Source organism: Anabrus simplex, chromosome 1 (assembly GCF_040414725.1).
Source record: "Anabrus simplex isolate iqAnaSimp1 chromosome 1, ASM4041472v1, whole genome shotgun sequence".
In the NCBI taxonomy this organism is placed as follows: domain Eukaryota; kingdom Metazoa; phylum Arthropoda; class Insecta; order Orthoptera; family Tettigoniidae; genus Anabrus; species Anabrus simplex.
The window spans coordinates 386,404,780-386,425,054 of NC_090265.1; the positions used below are offsets into that span (position 1 = coordinate 386,404,780).

General features: G+C 39.1%; 1 protein-coding gene across 6 annotated transcripts in view; it reads right to left on the reverse strand.

Annotated features, from left to right (window-relative positions):
* LOC136856820 (protein bric-a-brac 1) overlaps positions 1-20,275 on the reverse strand; it is a 1,345,352-nt gene that overhangs the window by 1,262,091 nt on the left and 62,986 nt on the right. The gene's annotated exons all lie outside the window — the stretch shown is intronic.

The following is a 20,275-nucleotide window of genomic DNA, read 5'->3' on the forward strand; positions in this document are numbered from 1 at the left end:
TTCTTAATATGGTACATTACTGATTTCTCATCTTCATCATTTAACTTATGCTTCTAATTAGCGTGTTTACCTTAGAGATCCACATGAGGTGATACTATCGAGCTGGTACATGATGATGATCCTTCGCGTTCAGATTCACCTCCTTCCGGCTCATTAACGTGTACTCTAATCCGAAGTTTTAACACACTTCAGCTCTTTTGCACTTATCATCATTTATAACTCGTTTTTAGGTTTTTCATAGCAACTCACTATTACTTCTCCTTCACCGTCGTAATTTTGTACAAACTAACAAGTGTTAGAGAATAAGCGCAGTAATTGGCCAGCTCGCATAGCCGACAGACAGCGCACACATTGAATGCTTCTAGCTGCTTGGCATAGCTCACTCTCTCGCAGCATAAATGTGAAATAAGCAATTCACAGAAAATAATGTTCTTTAAAAAAGGAAGGAAGGAAGGAGCCTGCGCAAGTCTTTGGTATTTTGCACACTGAAAGATGAATGTAAGCCCTACACAAGGGTACCAATAACTCATTTTTGACAAAATCTCGGCATAGCCCATTCTCTCACTCACTGCCTCAATTTTGAATGCAAGCATGCGTGCATTGTATCACACAGGTGCCGTATGTAATTTTGTGGGATGGAAATCTACGCCTGTTGCACTTGGGTCAGTCAAATTGGCAATGGTTGAAGCTCCTATGGGATGACGCTGGATTTGTGATCCCACAATGTCCCATGTACTCAATGGGTGAAAGATCTCATGACCTCGCATGCCAAGGCAACTGACTGACACTCTGCAGAGCATGTTGGATGAAAGCAGCGGTATGACGAGCGTTATCCTGTTGGAACACACCCTCTTGAATACTGAGAATAAATGGCAGCACAACAGGCTCAATCACTAGTCTGACGTACAAATTCACTGTCAAGGTTCTTGGGATAACGATGAGAGTGCTCCTGCTATCAAAGGAAATCACTCACCCAGTCCCTAACTCCAGATGTAGGTCTAGTGTGTCAATGCTGCAGACAGCTTGGTTCCAAGCGCTTACTTGGCCTCCTCCTTACCAACCTACGGTCATCACTGCCACCAAGATAGAAATGGCTCTCATTTAAGGACACAACAGATCTCCACTTCGCCCTCCAATGAGCTTCACAGCTTGACACCACTAAAGTCACCGATGACAGTGATTTGGAGTAAATAGCATGAACGCTAAAGGGACGTCTTGCTCAGAGCTGTCCCTCAAGTAATCAATTTGTTACAGTTAGCTGTGTCACTTTGGTGCCAACTGAAACTCTAATGGCTGCTGCAGATGCAGTACGATCCACCACTAGCCATGCACCGAATGTGGCAAACTTCCCTCTCTGTAAGGGCCATCGTGCGGCTGTACCCTGATCTTCTTGAGGCTGAGTCCTTCCCATAACCATGGTTAACAACAATGATGCTCTTTGGGGATACATCCCTACCAAGACTTTCTGCAATATCGCGGAAAAGAACATCCACCTTCTCGTAGCCCTATTATACGGCCTCGTTCGAACTCAGTAAGCTGCTGCTGCTGCTTTCTTCGCATTCTTAAAGGCACGTCTGACTCCACCTACCTCACACCGTAAACACTGGACAATGAATAATGTTCACGGAGTGTACAGAACATATTTAAAGCAAACTTGCTTTGCAAGGTCATAGTGGCACTACCAGCACCACTCTTTGTGGACTAGCATGCAAATCTGAATAGGCATCATCTTTCAGATGAGCAAACATGCCTCCTGAATTTCATTTAACTAGCACAACTCCTTCTAGGCAGTGGGATTTCATTTTTCGGCAGTGTATATTCATCAGTTCGTTTTATGTGTTTAAGTGCAAAGCTGCGAAGAATCATACTCAATTTTTTTGTTTATAATGTCAAATGTAATTCACTTGAAGAAAGATATGTTAGAATTAGTGCCTTACTTTGTTATTTAATTCTGCATTCTTGTAGCTCTGTGAAGCATATTAATGCTTACAATGATTACAATATAATGGGCGTAATGTACATTTCTCAGATTGGAAATAATTTAGTCTCTCCTATTTAGCAGGAGTTTGTAGTACTAAAATACCGTATGTGCTGTTTATTTCTTGAGTTTACATTTTCAAATGTTTCTCTTTTACACGTTTGTGTATACAGCTGTGAAGAAGAGGGACTAGAATTGTTGTTCTGGAGTTTATGAGAATATAATCCATTAAATAAAATTGTCTATATTACTTGTTGTTTCAATTCTTGCTGCCTGAAGCTACTCCCTAACACGGCCCCTTTACATTGATCTCTGGGCATGTGGCTCACTCACAATCAAAATTCAACACCCAACCACCGCTAATGTTTCTCTGGGTCCTGGCGAGCATGAGTATCAGCTGCTTTTGACACACTCTGGTTCAAACCCATTACCTCATGAGTGCACACTTACAGCAACATGACTTGTAATGCAAAACCAACTTGCTCGGTAACCAAATTTCAAGAACTAAACTGTGGATAATCAATCAATATGAATGGGAAAATAAAAAAATACTGGTATACAGAATGATATACCTGAATGTTAGGTTATTTTACTGTTTTTAGTACATCTCTTTTGCATAGTGGCCTTCAGTTCAGAAAGCCCTGGATTCGATTCGCGATTGAGTCAGTGATTCTAACTGTGAATAGTTAGTTCACCTAGCTTGGTGTCTTTGGATGTTAGTGTTAATCTTAATATACATCTTCATTTACACACAACACATTAGACTACAAACTACCACAGAAATCCACAATAGTGAATACATTGCTCCACAAAGGGTTGGTGTTAAGAAAGGCACCTGGCCATAAAACTGGGCTAAATCTATACAAAATGCCAATCCCAGATAAATGGGGAGAGGCCAGAAGGAAGAGGAAGATAATGTACTGATTTCACAAAACAATATAACTGATAATTAAAAAACGGGACAGGGTTTCATGTCTTATAAATGTAAATTCTACTAATCTTTCATGTTAAATATGTTTTCTTTCTGGCATTATTAAACTCCTTGCACATACCACCTGCATTCCCTCAAAGATTAGACTGTAACAGACACTAACGAAACCTCTAGAATTTAAATCTAGAAAACCAACCTGAAAATAAGTAAATAAATAAATAGAAAGATTATAAGCATTAAAGTTTATTGACATCTGACTGTTTTCAACATTCATTTTACAAACAATGTGACTTGTAACAGAAACAGGGCTCATTTATTTGTCGCAGTAGTAGTTAATCAAAACACTATTGTGAACACCAAGAGGAACACCTGCAGTCAATAGCTGCTGTATCAACATAATAAAGATAGTACTACCAATTTGGTAAGCAGGCTCGGAAACCAGCTAATCCAAAACGCTCGGAGTGCCAGCCTAACTCCACTATAGTGAATATGTACTATTCCATATTTACAGAGTATATGTTCTTGCTAATCCATTGGCTGCACTACCACTGCCTAATCAAGAAAGAACCAGTGCCATGTAGAAGAGTAGAAGAACAGCACGGTCAGACGCCCAAGAAGTGCTGCCAAGGAAATTAAGCATAACAAGTACCCTACGCAGGCAACATTCAGCTGATGAATATGGGGCTGCCACTTAAGTTTCTTGTCAAAATGGAGTCCCAGGATCTTGTACCATCTGCTGATAAAATAGTGGTTTGCAAGTGAAGTTCCAACTCAAGATTCAGGATGCTGAGACTGAGGTCGACAGAAGTGTAAGACAGGAATTTGCAGCTGAAAAACAAAAACCATGTTGTAGAGCCAACCTGTCTACTAAGTTAACAGCTTTCTGTAGCCGCCTTACAGCAACCGTCATCCTGCGAGAGCTGAAATACAGAGCAAAATTGTCTACAAACAGTTTTTGCATGAAGCGGATCCAGCATATTGTTGATGGTATTTGTAAACAGTGTGACACAAGAACAGATCCCTGTGGTACTCCATTTCCACAAACATAAGATGACACTCTCTTTCAAAGGCAAGAGAGAAATGAAACTCGCAATCAATATAGACAAATTACTTCAGAGTCTCCAGTGGGCGAAGTGGTGAGGATACAATAGTGCCAGGTAGTGTTGTAACCCTTCTTGAAGTAAAAAAACAAAGTGATCAAGGTGTTTCCTTGAAGAAACGCATTTAGGATAGTGCTCTCCAGTATGACCACATGATCAGTGGCAGACTGGTGAGAGCAAACACTTAACTGGTAGTTTGATAAATTACCCCACTCTCTGCGATCCACACAATATCCTTATTTTATGAAGGTGGAGAATTTCATTGAGGCTTTATTCAAACAAAAGTTCAAGCATTAGCTTATGGGTATCATCCAGATATTACTTGTTGCCATACCTTGATGGTTGCAGTATTTTTGCATGTCTCTTGGCACAGGCCAAAGCAAAATGTAGCTTTCACCAAAGTTCCTAACTCATCCATGACAGTGACAATATGGACACTGCTGAGGCACGGGTGGTACTCAGTTACTCGAAGCATGACTCGCATGCAGTGTTTTACAAAAGGTACTATTCACTGGGTCAGTTGTCCTGTAATAGCATTCTGGTCCAGGTAAGAAAGCAATGGCAAACTACCTCACTCCTCTTCTTGCCTAATATGACTCATTTTGGTGCCGCCATCTGTTTTTGCAGTTTCCTTAAAACCGCATAACTGTTGGTGGTGCCATTAGAGGATCCAACCAGCCTCTGGGCTGATGACGTAAAAGACATTATCCAAACAGAAGTGTCCCTGCGCAGCACAAATGAGCTTTATAATTCTTACACTGTAAATGCATGTTATAGTCCTAATGTGAAATGTCTCGTGCATTACACTTTGGACTGAAGAATTATACCTCCCAAATCTGGAAACATCACAAAGTGAGACATGATGTAATCTGTAATACATACAATAATGTTTGAAAGTATGTTGACTATCTTCCATAGATGCTGTAGTTTGTAGGTCTACTAGTGGACTTGTGAGTGAGATGTGCCACAAGAGGAGAGTAGTATTTCCTCAGCAGCAGCTGCTTGGAACGAGAGAATCAAGCACATTCTTGGCCAATACTGCACAGTTTTTAAATTCTTAACCTTTAGCTCGGTGAACTAACATTGGTTTTGTTATTCAGGTGTCTCCTGATTTAAAGAGTGAGAAGTACAGGAATATTGTTCCCCAGTGGAACATCAGTAGTGCCACTAAATAGAAATGTATGCCTACAAGAGCTGAAAAAATTTATTCACTTTGCTGTTTTCCATGGTTCTCTGTCACCCTTTAATAAAATGTCAACATCTACCATCTCACAATTATAAAGTTTATGACATTCCCACCTAATCAATACTATATACATTGTAAAATTTATATATTTAAACCTAATTTCATTATTAGTTTTGATCCATGGATCATCCTCAGTTGCTTATACTAACAATTAAAATAGCATATTCACAATCATTAAAAAAAACTTTTTTTGAGTTTGTCACATATTATAGCCTTAAAATCTAATAACCGCCCATGTTTCATATCACAAGCATATCTCTATTAGTTGAATTGAAACTCTTCTCGAACTTTTACAAAATTCACTATTTTAAAAGCCTAGCAACCAGTTTGTTTAATCTGTTACGCTAACGATTAAGAGAATAGGCCCCTACATATTACAATTTTAGAATCTACTAAACCTTTGTTCATTTCACTGACATATCTCTATCTGTTGAACGGCGAATCATAAGACCGTCGGGATTATGTGAATGTGTTGCCTCAAAACGGATTTTATAATTTCATTATCTTGAAATCTAGTAGCCAAGTGTTTTGTCCTTGATGTGCTGTGTTAAAATCTCAGTAGCCGATAAAGCACTCTTCAACACTAAGTTTGTGCGGCCAAAATAAAAACAAAAAAACACACACACTAGGGCAACTAATTTTGTGAAGCCCCATTTTACTGAGTGTAATGCATTAGCTGCTGTTTCTTAATGGTATATATTAGCAAGAGAAGGTCCAGATCTTTCCTCAGATGTGCAGTCTTGTAAGCATCTGCTGGGCTGCTCTCTCTGTCCCATTTGGAGGAGCAGTCATTGAATTTCACAGCTAGTGGACAAGACAAATTCACTGATCACCAAGCCAATTTTTCTCCCAGAGTTACATTTGTAAATAATGACCCATTGTTAGCGGTTTTTGGACTAGCACTGGTAGAAGAGAATCTTAACATGAAAGCAGCAAAATCATTTTGTACACCTAAATTTTCTATTTGTATGAGCAGGCACTTGCAGCAATAGTAAAACTAAATCCAAAGGAGACATAGATTAATCTGCTTTAAGCATAATAATCAAGAAATTTTCTCAACAATGGAGCCTAACATAAAATTAGTGTTCTAAACACAAAGTTCATGTAGTAAAGAAATTATAAAAAATAATATGATCCTAGGATTAAGATGCCAGGGGAATTATTATTATTATTATTATTATTATTATTATTATCATTATTATTACTCTTATTGGCATTATTATTTTAAGAGGAAATACAACGATATTATTATGCCCTTCCCTATGTTTAGAACTAAGAAACCATCCATCTAAATTTTATAAAATGCTGGAAGCACTAAAGTGAAAAATAAATAAATCCACAACTACTTTTCATGTTTCTGGAGATGCCAAGATACTAGGATTTTGTTCCGGAGGAGTTCTTTTATGAGCCAGTAAATCTACACACACACAACTAGTGTATCTGAGCTCTTTCAAATGTCACTGGACTGAATCGAGATCAGAACCACAACTCGGGCTCAGAAAGTAGCGCTCTACCTCCTGAGTCACTCAGGCCAGCACAAGTGGAAAGAATGGCTCCTGATGACGGAGGTAATTATAATTTTCACAGAACATACGATCTTGAAAACTGCAGAAGTAGTTCTGATAGATGATTCAACTATCATGGAAGAACATCAACACAAGTGGAGACTCTACCCCAATACATCTCAAAGAGAAGTGTCAGTGCTCCATCTGATTAAAACACACTTGCAAACTGTGAACGACAGGTTTACTTAGGAAACAGACATCTAAATCACAACTGATACCCAAAATATCTCCGTGTAATCTTGGACAGGACTTTATCTTTTAAGGAGTATCTGTCTAAATTACAATACTTCGCCCTAGGAATAACACCTTGCACAAGCTATGTGGTACTTCATGGAGTTCCTGTGCAACCGCACTGTGATCCTCAGAATTAAGCCTCGTGCACTCCACTGCTGAGTACTGCTCTTTACAGTACACATGCAATACTACTAAATAGGCAGTCGAATTAGTCATGTGCATTATTATGGGCACCATAAGATCAACCTAAATCCACTTTCTCCCTGGTCTGAGTCACACAGCTTGACCAGAGCTATGATGGAGAAATGAGCATGCGACGGAGCATAAGAAAATCTTGCATAATCTAGGTCTTCCAATTCACTACGACATTGAAGATCTTCATACTTCCCAGCTTCATTCCAGGCACCCATCCATTGTAACAGCTGAAAATTCAGTCTCATGACAAATAAATGCCAAAAATAACCTATAATGACCTCTGACCCGTAACTGAATTAAGTACGAGTGAGAAAATGCGTCAAAAATATGAAAGAAAATATACATTTACCAAAAATATTGAATATGTGCATATTCAACATTACCTTTAACTTGTAACGGAGTGAATACAATAAATAAGTCATCAAATAATAATACAGTAAAACATGTCTAACCCGGAGTTGACAAGGACAAGAAAATAATTCCATTTTAGAGAGATTTCTGTTTTCTGCAAAGTTAACCAATATTTTAAGCTTGCTATATTTCTATTTCATCCTATGCATAAAAAAAAAATATATATATACGTAGACATTCACGACTACTAAATGACAATAGGATAATTATTTGGGGATATTAGGTCGTGTAATAATAATTATCAGCTGATGCGTTTTGATCCTGCGACCAGGATCGTCTTCAGAGCAGTAACAAAGCATAATGGCAACTGTCACTCCATATTAACCAGATTCAAGATAGAGTATGCTTTGCTAGTGGCTTTACGCCGCTCCGACACAGACAGATCTTATGGCGACGATGGAATAGGAAAGGGCTAGGAGTTGGAAGGAAGTGGCTGTGGCCTTCATTACGGTACAGGCCCAGCATTTGCCTGGTGTAAAAATGGGAAACCTCAGAAAACCATCTTCAGGGCTGCCGACAGTGGGATTCGAACCCACTATCTCCCGGATGCAAGCTCACAGCCGCGTGTCCCTAACCGCATAACCAACTCGCCCGGTGACTCAAGATAGAAAGACCCTGTTAGAAATATAGTTCATTCCAGGGCTTCCAGAGTTACGGAGAAAGATATTGACAAGTTAACTAAGGAGGGTAGCAATGAGCTACTCAGTATATAACTGTAATGGAGTAATGGAGTGGCCCCTCACCACTGCTAGCCTGTGGAGAAAGCCATTATGCTTAGTTACTGCTCTGAAGATGATTCTGGCCGCAAGATTGAAACACATCAGCTGATAATTAATACTACACGGCCTAATATCCCCAAATAAGTATCATAATTGGAGAATTTTCTTTGAAAGAAACAACTGTTACACTGTAATGGAGTACTATGCTACTGTACAAGTTTTGTTTTAAAAATTTTCTTTACCTTCTTCCTTTCTGTTAAATGTATCATAAACCTGTGTTTTTTCCACACTGACATAACACTCAGAAGAGATTTCACTCTTGTGTTTTATGTTTCTTCCCTGCCATATTCACTAACAAACTGAAGAATAACAAGCACAGCTCGACAGTTGGGGTACAGAGAAAGCATGCTTACACTGGTAGAAAAAAAAGAAAAAGAAAAAGGGCAACTTCTGTATTGAAAGTGCACTACAGTGTTGAGTCACTCATTCTCCTGTTAGGAAGGAGGGGAAGTGATAAACACTCAAGACATCGGCGGGCGGTGACAAGTTCAGCAAGATGAAAGTGGTCGCATTATTGGCACCAACAAAAGTTGTAGACAGGGAGGTGAGAAGAGTAATGGAATGGCCCCTAACAACTGCTAGCCTGTGGAGAAAGTGGGCCCACTTCACAGGATGGGGAAAGCTTTGAGGCCAAGCCCATTCGGCACAACCGTGCGCTACTGAATGAGGAAAAATGCGGTTAAAACTGAACTGTGTTTTCTTCCTATTCAAGCACAAAGCACCTAATGATAATATACTACACTGTACACAACATTGTAACATATAAAACTGTACTTTTGATCAAACTAAAGCCGCTCACAGACCAGAAATTGACTAGAACCAGCATTGCAATCACAAACTTTTTGATTTCACGTCGTGAAATAAAGTTTTTATAGCTGTCTCTTTCTTTTTTGTCATTCTAGCATTCCTTGTTCATAAATTTTTAATGATCATTCTCGTACGTCTCAATGAAGCCGTCATTTTTCTAATTATCTATTTCAATTTCTCTCCTTTCTTTTGATTCTGTGCATGATCGAAGTTTTCTCCATTTTCCTCGTCAGCGGTTGAACACCCTAAATTAACAAACGAGAATATTATTAGTTAAAATAGGGACTGCCAAACTATAATAGGAGTATACTGTGTTCAAAGCTCTTCCTGTAATAAAATAGGAAATGTTCTCACCCTTTGCACCTGAGCAGTATTCATGGCACTGGTAGCCCACTTCAATACGATATTACTTGGCTTGAGTGTGTCAACATCCCTGGATTAGGGTACCTTCTTTTCTGCAAACTATTATTATTTAGAATGCCATCCAAATGGAACAATAAAGCATTTCAGTCGCTATCTTAAGTTCTCCTGGGCTGAGTGGCTCAGACGGTTGAGGCGCTGGCCTTCTGAAACCAACTTGGCAGGTTCAATCCTGGCTCAGAGCGGTGGTATTTGAAGGTGCTCAAATATGTCAGCCTCGTGTCGGTAGATTGACTGGCACGTAAAAACACCTGCGGGACTAAATTCCGGCAGCTTACCGTCTCCAAAAACCGTAAAAGTATTTAGTGGAAGGTAACACAAATAACATTATTATTATTGTTGTTATTATTATTAAGGCGCTGATGGCTGTAAGTAGCTTGGGTAGACAAGGAATACGTTGGGGAAGGCATTTTCTTTCAGTCTCGGCCCGGATAAGTATGTATTATTCACATGGTCAGAGCTAAAGTGCTCAGAACAAATAACGTTATAAACACCAGGTGTCGAGTTCTTCCTTTTAACTGCTTTCGTCCACAGGACCCGACAGTCTAGGTTCTTAGGGAATCTACATCAATCCATATTTTAAAACAATGATGTTACCTAAAAAAAAAAAAAAAATGCGCGTGTACGTTTGATATATACTTGCTTACTAGAAGAAAAACTTACAGATGAAAAGCATTCCGGGTTTTCTGTCCCCGTCACTTCTATTGTTGCAACCATACACACACAGTCCTATGATAAACAACGGTTCCATTAGGCAAATTGTCATAGGTAACTCACTGGGTGAATACAAACTTATGACAAGCAACTAGGTCACACTGCTCCGTGGCCAGCCGTGGTGCCGAACAATATGGCTGCCGCTTTCAAGGAGTGGTCCCACTTGGCCTAGTTAAGGACAACAACATTACTCTTCTTACCTCCCTGGTTCTAAACCTCTAAATTTATTACAAAAAAAAAAAAAAAAAAAAGATTGCATGGTAGAATTTCTTGCTTGCCTTAACTATTGCACAGTGAGTTTCTCTCATACGTTGGTCGGCAGGCACGCCCAGCACTTCGCTCACTTTATCCATGCATGACGTAACAACTAAAATTAAGAAAATAACAATTAAGAAAATTAGTAAATAAGAATTAAGAAAATAAGCTCATATCTTATGACAGCAGATGTTGGAAATGTTCTCCCCCTGCATCCACATATTTCTGGCATCATCTTAGGAAACTCTGGTTCACACGCCTAAGTTTGCCTTCTATAACTGAGGCTATTGGTTTCAATTTTAACATTTTTGTAACCAGCCACGCTGAGCTTTTCGAAACCCTGGCTTCTTGTCCAAACCATCTTAGGGATTTTGTAAACATATGTTCTAATCTTTCTGTGATATTATTTACTGTTTCCTCGTTTAGTCAATATTTTTTAACACTTTACTTCTTATGAAGTAAAGAACTAGTTGCTCTCAATTTGTTTATATGTTTCTTTATGTGGAGGGTGTAGACCTGGAAATTGTATTACAAAGCACGTAACAACTTCCATGCAAGACTCTGTTTTTCACATAATTATCATACATAAATACCCTTTCCTCTACCGTGTATACATGTGGAGGCATTATGAGAATTATACCCCGAAGTAACACTTCACAAATCGTAAACAGTTGGAGTGATAGATCAACACTTAATACATGTTCTATGCACGGACCTGAACTGTGAAGTGTGGACATTCCCGTGCTGTCACTGCGCTGTGTAAGGGAAGTGATGAGTCAACGGGAGGTAGATAAGCTGGGCGCGCCTGCTGGCCAACCCAAGAGAGAAACTCACTGTATGTATTACGTGTAACATCATATTGATAGGAGTTTTGTTTTATTCAGAGATTAGCTCCCTTGTGGGACTGGCAAGATCAGTCCGTTTCTGTGTTGGACAGGTTCCATTTTATGCATAAAGTACCATACAGCTTCATGGGACCACAGAAAAAGTCTGTTCACAGCAGGTTTCTGGTTTATTCAGGGTCCAGTTTATACAGGTTTTACTGTAATAGGTATAGAAGTAACTGAGAGAATAATATTTCAGTCTTTAAGAAAACCAGTTCTTACAAGCAAAATAATGATAATAATAATGTTATTGGCTTCCATCCCACTAACTACATTTTAGGTTTTCAGAGACGCCTAGGTGCCGAAATTTTGTCCCGCAGTTCTTTTACGTGCCAGTAAATCTACTGACACGAGTCTGAGGTATTTGAGCACCTTGTAATACCACTGGGACTGAGACACGATCGAACCTGCCAAGGTGAAGTCAGAAAGCCAGCACCTCAACCGCCTGGGCCACTCGGCCTGGCAGCAAAATAACTGAGCATATATACATATCATTATTAGGATAAAGTGTAATCCACTGATATTCTGGATGCCACCTGTTCTACCAATATAATACCACTATAAATGGTCTGTTATTGGACATTATACATTTTCCAGCTAACTCATTCCCGGCCGCCTGCGTTTTGTCCCAGTGTGCTAAGTTGGGCTCATCAGTTAGTACTTAGCACATCCACTAAGACGCGTGGCTAGTGCATACCGTAGAGGCCACTGCGTAGGCTACTTAGAGCCACCGGCAGTGCCAATGCACTATGAGAGACTTTGTCTCCTTACCAAAAATTAATGCCTGCTTGGCCCTTTGGGAATCAACATCTATATCAGTACCACTTGTTCATCGCGACTTGCATGTTGCTGAATGATACATCTTTTACATCCTTTATATCCTCACCAAATTGCAAAATTATTTTCCTTCAATAGACAGCTTTAGATGGCTTTATCTATGGCATTATCTTTTAAAAGCATAATACCAACATACATATATTTTACAACCAACATTGCACTGTTCATTAGAATAAAAGATTTTCAAACTCTGGAAGTTCACACAATGCAAAGCCACATACTAGTGTACAGAGGTCAGATAGGAAGGAGTTGTTTCACAGGAGCATATTAATGGAAAAACATATATATATATATATCTATCTATTACAACCAACCGACCGACCAACCACATAAATATTCTGCTACGAGTGTCCATACGTCAGCTATTTCAATAATTCTTTCTCATCCATAGATCAGAATTTGGTAATTTTACATATGATTAATAAAGGTACTCTCAAGAACATTTATGAAAATATTTGTATTCATAAACAGGATGACCCAGAAGTCCACTAACATTTGACGAGGCAATACTCCACAAAATATTGGAGGTAGAGAGGTAATAAATAGATGGCATTTGAAAGCACCACATCAGGTACAAATGGCCACACATGCTTGACACTGCATGGGATTTTACTAACACCAACGAGTAGTGGACAAACAAGCCAACAGATGGCACTGGACAGCAACACGTCAGTGATGCCGCGTGAGACCTGTGTACGGTATAAAAGGAACTGTCATGAGAGAGGGCATCAGATGCGCCTGCAATCGCAGCATATCAAGCTTGGCCTCCACGGGCCCTCGACCTCAATCCATGTGATTATTGGATGTAGGGTTACCTGAAGTCGCAAGTCTATTGCGATGCTAAAAGACAACACCCGATGGCAATTTCTCAATATACCTCGTATGGATATGCTGTACAGTGCTGTTCACAACGTTGTCCCTCGACTCTATACATGACGACCGACATGTTGAGCATGTGTTATAAAGAACATCGTATTTGCTAAACCTTGATTGTTATGCTAATTATTGCTTGTGTATCCCATGAAGCGCCATCAGTCGGTCATTTTGTGTACTTTCTTTTGGTGTCAATAAAACCCCATGTCATGCCAATCGTGTGTCAATTATTACCTCTCTGCTTCCAATATTCCGTGAAGTATTGCGTCGCCAAATGCTAAGAAACTTTTGGGTCACCCTGTAGATCAGAAGAATAACCCTGATTATAATCTTCATGAAATAAATGACAACATCAATATTCTCTTTCAATAAACCACAAAAATATTCTTCTCAATAAATAAAAATAGTAAGAGTGTTTCAGACATCATGCACACTTCCCCTTCTCCTCTTCACCTCAGCTGTACTCCCTCACGCCACGTCTCCTTCCTAACAAAAGATGTTCATTGCAGCAGTCCAGCCACTGCCAGTTTGCATACAGTGTGAGTAAAACACTTATCCACACAATGGGGCCGGGGAGCGAGTAGTTATTTTAAATTATAATACTCTCTCTTTAATTCCAATCTTTTCATTTCTTAATTTCTCTCTCTCTCTCTCTCTCTCTCTCTTTTTACTTCTCTTCCTCCTAAAGCCATCCTTTAACTTCATACACCATTCAAGTTCTCTACTGTCTTCCATTTATTCAACATTTTTGAGAATTTTTACTATCTCAACTTGAGAGGAATTCCCCTACCTTTGGGAGCTATATAAGAAATACAAGACAATGTTGAAGGGACTTCCTGATATAGTAATAAGTGACAAAACATAACCAATGAGTTTCAAGGATGCAATGCTTTTTATGTAATAATGGTCAATTTTAACTGTGGTCAAAATTAACAGTATTTCTGTATTTTATTTTTTAAAATCCTTATGGATTACCTTCAACAACAAGACGTAAGTTTTCTTGGGACTTTTAACCTGTATATAATTAGACTTGCAGCACGATTATAGGACTTTCCAAGAACAACAGTGTTCTTTTGTATATAGCATATACTCACATATTTTTATTTGCTTGATGTAATTGCATTCTCATGACAATATATTAATTTGTTTCACTCAATATAAGAATTCATTTTTAATATGGGCTAAATATGTAATATTTTATTTATATGGAGTTCTGTATTTTTCCACGGCCACACAATTTTTGCTCTCATTTTAGGCTTCATGGGTTTATCACTCACAAAATGTATTTTAGAGCTGCTGCCAGCAGGTGATCTGATCGCTCCTAACATAGAGTACAGACACCGTCTGCAGCTGTCCTAACCTGCAGATAGACCCTGCTTGATGAGTTTCAGTGTCATGTTCTACACTGTGGGGACCATCGCCCCATCCAAGAGAGCTTATCCGTCTGAAGCTGTCAGTCCTCTTAGGGGGTTGAGTCATTTCTCCCTGTCAGACACTTGGTGCAGAATCACTGGCTGCAAGGTCTGATCATGATGATGCTTGTTTTAACGGGCCTAACATCGAAGGTCATCGGCTATTACTATAGCAGACTGGACCAGCCCTAAAAGACTTCCCAATCTTCACTATATAAATTGCTCGCCTCAGTAGCAAAACAGCACCATTAACTGCCATCCTTGGGAGCCTGGGTTTGACTCCAAGAATCGCCAGAAATTTAAGAATGGTGGGAGGGATGATATGTCACAATGTCACATTAATCGTGAATTATCTGTCAATACGGTTCAATATGAAATGTATTGTATATAATATTAGGACTGGTAGGTGGTTAGAATGATACATGTAGAGAGAAAAAAGTGCTGTGCCTCAGGACTGGGAAAAGGGGGTTATAACACCAATATTCAAGAAATTTACAATCTGATTTACGTCACAGTGATACAGATAGGTCTTATGGCGACGATGGGGTAGGAAAGGGCTAGGAGTGGAAAAGAAGTGACTGTGCCTTTAACCAAGGTACAACCCCAGCATTTGACTGGTGTGAAAATGGGAAATCACAGGAAACCACCCTCAGGGCTACTGGCAGTGGGGTATGAACCCACTATTCCTCGAATGCAAGCCGATAGCTACGTGACAAAAACCATGTGGCCACTTGCTTGGTATATTAAAAAGGGGAGATTGATTTATTTATTTATCTTATGGTTTTTAATGGCGGGAGTGTCCGAGGACATGTTTGACTAACCTGGTGCAGGTCTTTCTATTTGGCACCCATAGGTGACCTGCGCACCTGGAATAAGGTATGCGGTAACTACTAAGGAATCACCACATCATTTAGCATGTTTCCAATGTAATGGACAGTATAGTGGAGAGAGAAAACGTGGAAAGTCGGTTACAAGAGGAACAATTTGGATTCAGAAGTGGAAGATCAACAGTGGAACCCCATTCTGAGACAGCTGGGAATATAGGAAGGATATAGTATTGACTTGTATAGACTTAGAAAAGGCATAAAACAGCATCCCCAGAAGAAAAAGTTTGGGAAAGCCTGACACACAGTGGCATCAACAAGGAACTAACAACAATGATACAAGCAATATGTGATAACTGTTGCACTGTGTAAAAACAACAGCAGAATGGTTTGAAATTGACAATGGGCTAAAACAAGGCAGTGTGCTGTCACCTTTACTGTTCACAATGGTGATGGATGAAATCGTAAAGGCAACAAGGGAAGATTATAGAGGGGAAAAAATGAATGTAATGATGTTTGCGGATGATCAGGGGGAGGTACAACAGCTGAATGTACTGAACAGGAGGATGGAACAATGGGGATTGAGAATCAAAATCGAGAAGAGCAAGACAATGGTGATGAGAAGAGGAAGTAAAAAAAGGAAAAGGACGTATCAAAATTGGAAACAAGGAACTGATAATAGTAAAACACTTCAAATACTTGGGAAAAAAAACTGACAGAAAATGGAAGACTGGACATGGAAATTAGTAGGAAACAACTACGGAGTGCCTTTTATCAGCAGGTATGGAGGTTAATATGGAATAAAGATGTACCAATAAAGGCTAAAGAAGTAATGTACCACGGTTATTACTTAACTTGCAGCAGAAACTTGAACAAAGACTCAGAGGGATGAAAGTGAAGTACAGGCAGCTGAAATGAAATTCCTGATGAGTATGGTACAGAAGACAAGGAGGGGTAGAGTAAGAAACCAAGACGAAAATAGCTAAAAGTGCAAAAACTAAATGACAAACTGGAAGACAACAGATCGAGATGGTTTGGACATGTGATGTGGATGAGAGAAGAAAGACTGCCAAAACAAGCACTTAAAAGATAGATGACAAAGAAGAAGGGATGAGGAGACCAAGATTACAATGGATGGGCTCTGTAAAGAACAGCATAGGACAATGAAACCTGGACTGGAACAGTGTTGGATGAGGAATGTTGGAGAGACAGGATGAAGTGGAGAGGAACCAAATTTGCCACCACCCGGTGTCAGCTGGTAAAGGGGAAATGATGATGATATGATGAGGGAGTTCTGCATCCAAATGGAATGAGGACTCATCAAATTTTAAGAAATTTAAGTAGTTTATGGTGACAATGAAAAAAGTCACTGTTATTTCAAAATTAATATATGCTAGCTGCTTATTATCGGCCAACATGGGCTCAATATACGAGAGGCTTGGCTCTGCCAGTCTCAAGCTAGGACATAGGGCGAGTGATAGTGGAATAACACGTTTTAACCTTCTTCCAGCTGGTCTGGCTGGTAGCACCTTGAAAGGGCGCCTTGCCAGGGTTATGGTGAAGCCCTTAACACCAGCTTCGACAGAGAAAGAGACCTTCGGAAGGGTGCAGTTAGCAGAAGACCCTTTCCAGTATTCAATCTGCTGTCTTGTAGAGAAAATAGGAGACTACTGAAGGTTAAAGGAGTTCAGCTTCACAGAAAAACTCTTGATTGCATAAGGCAGAGCAAGTTTTGGGAGGAGGCTTGTTCCCTACACACAGCCTAATCGAGTAGACAATCAATAACGATGACGACGACAATGAGTTGCCCAATGTGTCTTGATGGATAGTCACTTGATATTTAGTTTCCCCTTGGAAAGCACAATAGATGCAAGAATGTATTCGTACAGAAACAATGTATTAAGAGAAGGAGAATCAACGTATGTCAATATGTGTACAAATAACTACAACATTAACCAAGTAATGATAAAGTGCATATAAATATAAAATAATTCAAATACATATGTATTCATAACGTATACAGAAAACAAAATTTTCAGCACAGATACATGTTACAATACTATTATATTTTCACACTTTAACTCTTTGAGCTACAGTCTCCCAATATGTCGGCTGTTGGCTTCATTAGAATAACAGAATCGTGTCCTGTTCAGTAAGCAGTCTATAGCCCAATGTATTACTGAAGATATTTCAGTGCACTATTCTGATGAATTTATACAAAAACAAGTGCAAGTAGGTGCAGGTAATTTCCAATATAAACGAGGAAACTGCCATAGTAAGAGATAAAATCGACTATGGATAGCAGCCCTAATACTATGGAAACCACAAAAGTTCAGTCTATTAATTAATCTCTGAAGATGTTGGAAATTAAAATATAGGTATTAATTGACACTGGAATTTAAAGAAAGTTGCAATATTCATAATTTTTAGGCAGCTACCATGTTACGGATTCTATTGATACAAATTACTTCAAATTATACAACTGATTTTGTTCATATTATACAAATGATTATGTACAATTTGGAGAGAATCTCTAAGAATTGCAGCAGGCATATCTTGCAGGGCCGAAACCTTTTGAAAATACTTACTAACAACATACCAATAACTTGCCAGTTAGTAACTTTATGCTTGTATCCCAATTCACTACAGCAAGGTTCATATTGCCTCTCCTTTTCTGTACGAAGCTCATTGGCCTGTTTTCATCGTGCTCAAATCTGATTGGATCATTAATAATGCCTTGTTTGATTGGTGTACAGGTTACTTCCATGGACTGTCCTAGATGAACACAGCTGTCATATAGCATCCCACTTATTTCTTTCACAGCACTTATCAATGTCTTCCAGAAAGCCATGTTGGATTTTTGTTAAGGGGACGCACTGTAAGGGATATATCAAACTGGGCCAATTGGGTCAATATAATTTTACATCAGGTTTTGAAAAGTGATGAGGTAACAAATTTATACATACTTACATACATACATAGTCATTATAGACACTTATGCCTTTCAGCATTCAGTCTGCAAACCTCTGTGAATTTATTAAACGTTGCCACAATCCTCTATTTGCAACTACTGCTTTGGCCTCATTTAGTTCTATAACTCTTATCTTTAAATCGTTAAAAAATGAGTCTAACCATCACCATCTTGGTCTACCTCTACTTCTTTTACCCTCCGTAACAGAGTCCATTATTCTCCTAGGTAACCTCCTCCACGCGCCTCCCATGATCCGACCACCAAAGCCGGTTTATGCGTACAGCTTCATCCATCAAGTTCATTCCTAACTTAGCATTTATCTCGACATTCTGAGTACCCTCCTGCCATTGTTCCCACCTGTTTGTACCAGCAATCATTCTCGCTACTTTCATGTCTGTTACTTCTAACTCATTAATAAGATTTCTTGAATCCATCCAGCTTTTGCTCCTGTACACCAAAATTGGTCTGAAAACAGACCGATGTAAAGATAGTTTCATCCGGGAGGTGACTTCCTTCCTACAGAACACTGTTGATCGAAAATGCGAGCTCACTGCATTAGCTTTACTACACCTTGATTCAATTTCACTTACTATATTACCATCCTGGGAGAACACATAACCTGAGTACTTAAAATTATCTACCTGTTCCAGCTTTGTATCACCAATCTGACATTCAAATCTGTTGAATTTCTTACCTACTGACACCAATTTAGTCTTCGTGAGGCTAATTTTCATACCATGCTCACTGCACGTATTTTGAAATTCCAAGATATTAGACTGCAGGCTTTTGGCACAGTCTGCCATTAAGACCAAATCGTCAGCATAGGCCAGACTGCTTGTTACATTTCCAACTAACTGAATCCTTCCCTGCCACTTTATACCTTCCAGCAGATGATCAATATGAACTACAAAAAACTCATACTAATATATATATTAGCATATGTTTCATGACATAACCTCACAAATAATACGATCGTCCGTACAAAACTACGTAAATAATAATACTAAATGGATGTAAACACTTCATAGCCATACCAGACAAGTCATAATAATAATAATAATTCAAACTTGATACTGGCATTATTTACCTGTGGGTTAAATAATATTGTTTTCAAGTTACATCAGTCTATTACACTTGTGTCACACTTAACCTCGCTCAATCCCGTCATAGCTATATTCTCCTTCTCCATGAAAACTATCAACTCTTCTGAGTTCCCAGTTTGTGACATGAGGTTGATTATTGCCACCTTCGTAATGTTCTATACTGGTTGCCCTCTTCTCACAATCCCCCCCAGCATAAGAACTGTGTCGCTTCAGGGGAAAGCCCTAGTCTTTTCCAAGGCTGATTTAAAAGGCTGTTATGATGGGAATGTTGCTCCTAAAGGCACTTTAGAGCTACTGCTGGCAAGTGATAAGGCTGCTCCTAACATGGAGTACAGAGGACGTTTGCAACCGCCCCTAATCTAGGGTCAGATGCTACTGGGTTCCAGTGTCAATGCCTACACTGAGGGAATTATGATCCCATCAAAGTAAACTTATTAGCCCAAAGCCGCTGGTCACCTTACGGGATAGAGTTATTTACAGCTGCTTGACAACTAGCACTGACACATGGGTTGTATGGTCTACTCATTATTGTAGTAATCAGCTGTACATTAACGCATTATATATTATATGTAAATATATTTACCTTAGCAGATTACAGTATGGAATGTTTCAAGAATCTGTGTGTCAATCAAAATCTTCGTACTCTATTCATTTTAAAACATATCTGTGCTCACCATTGAAGCATGACTATCTTACCTCTCTATTAAAATGTAAGTAGAATTTACTTGTTGTCTGA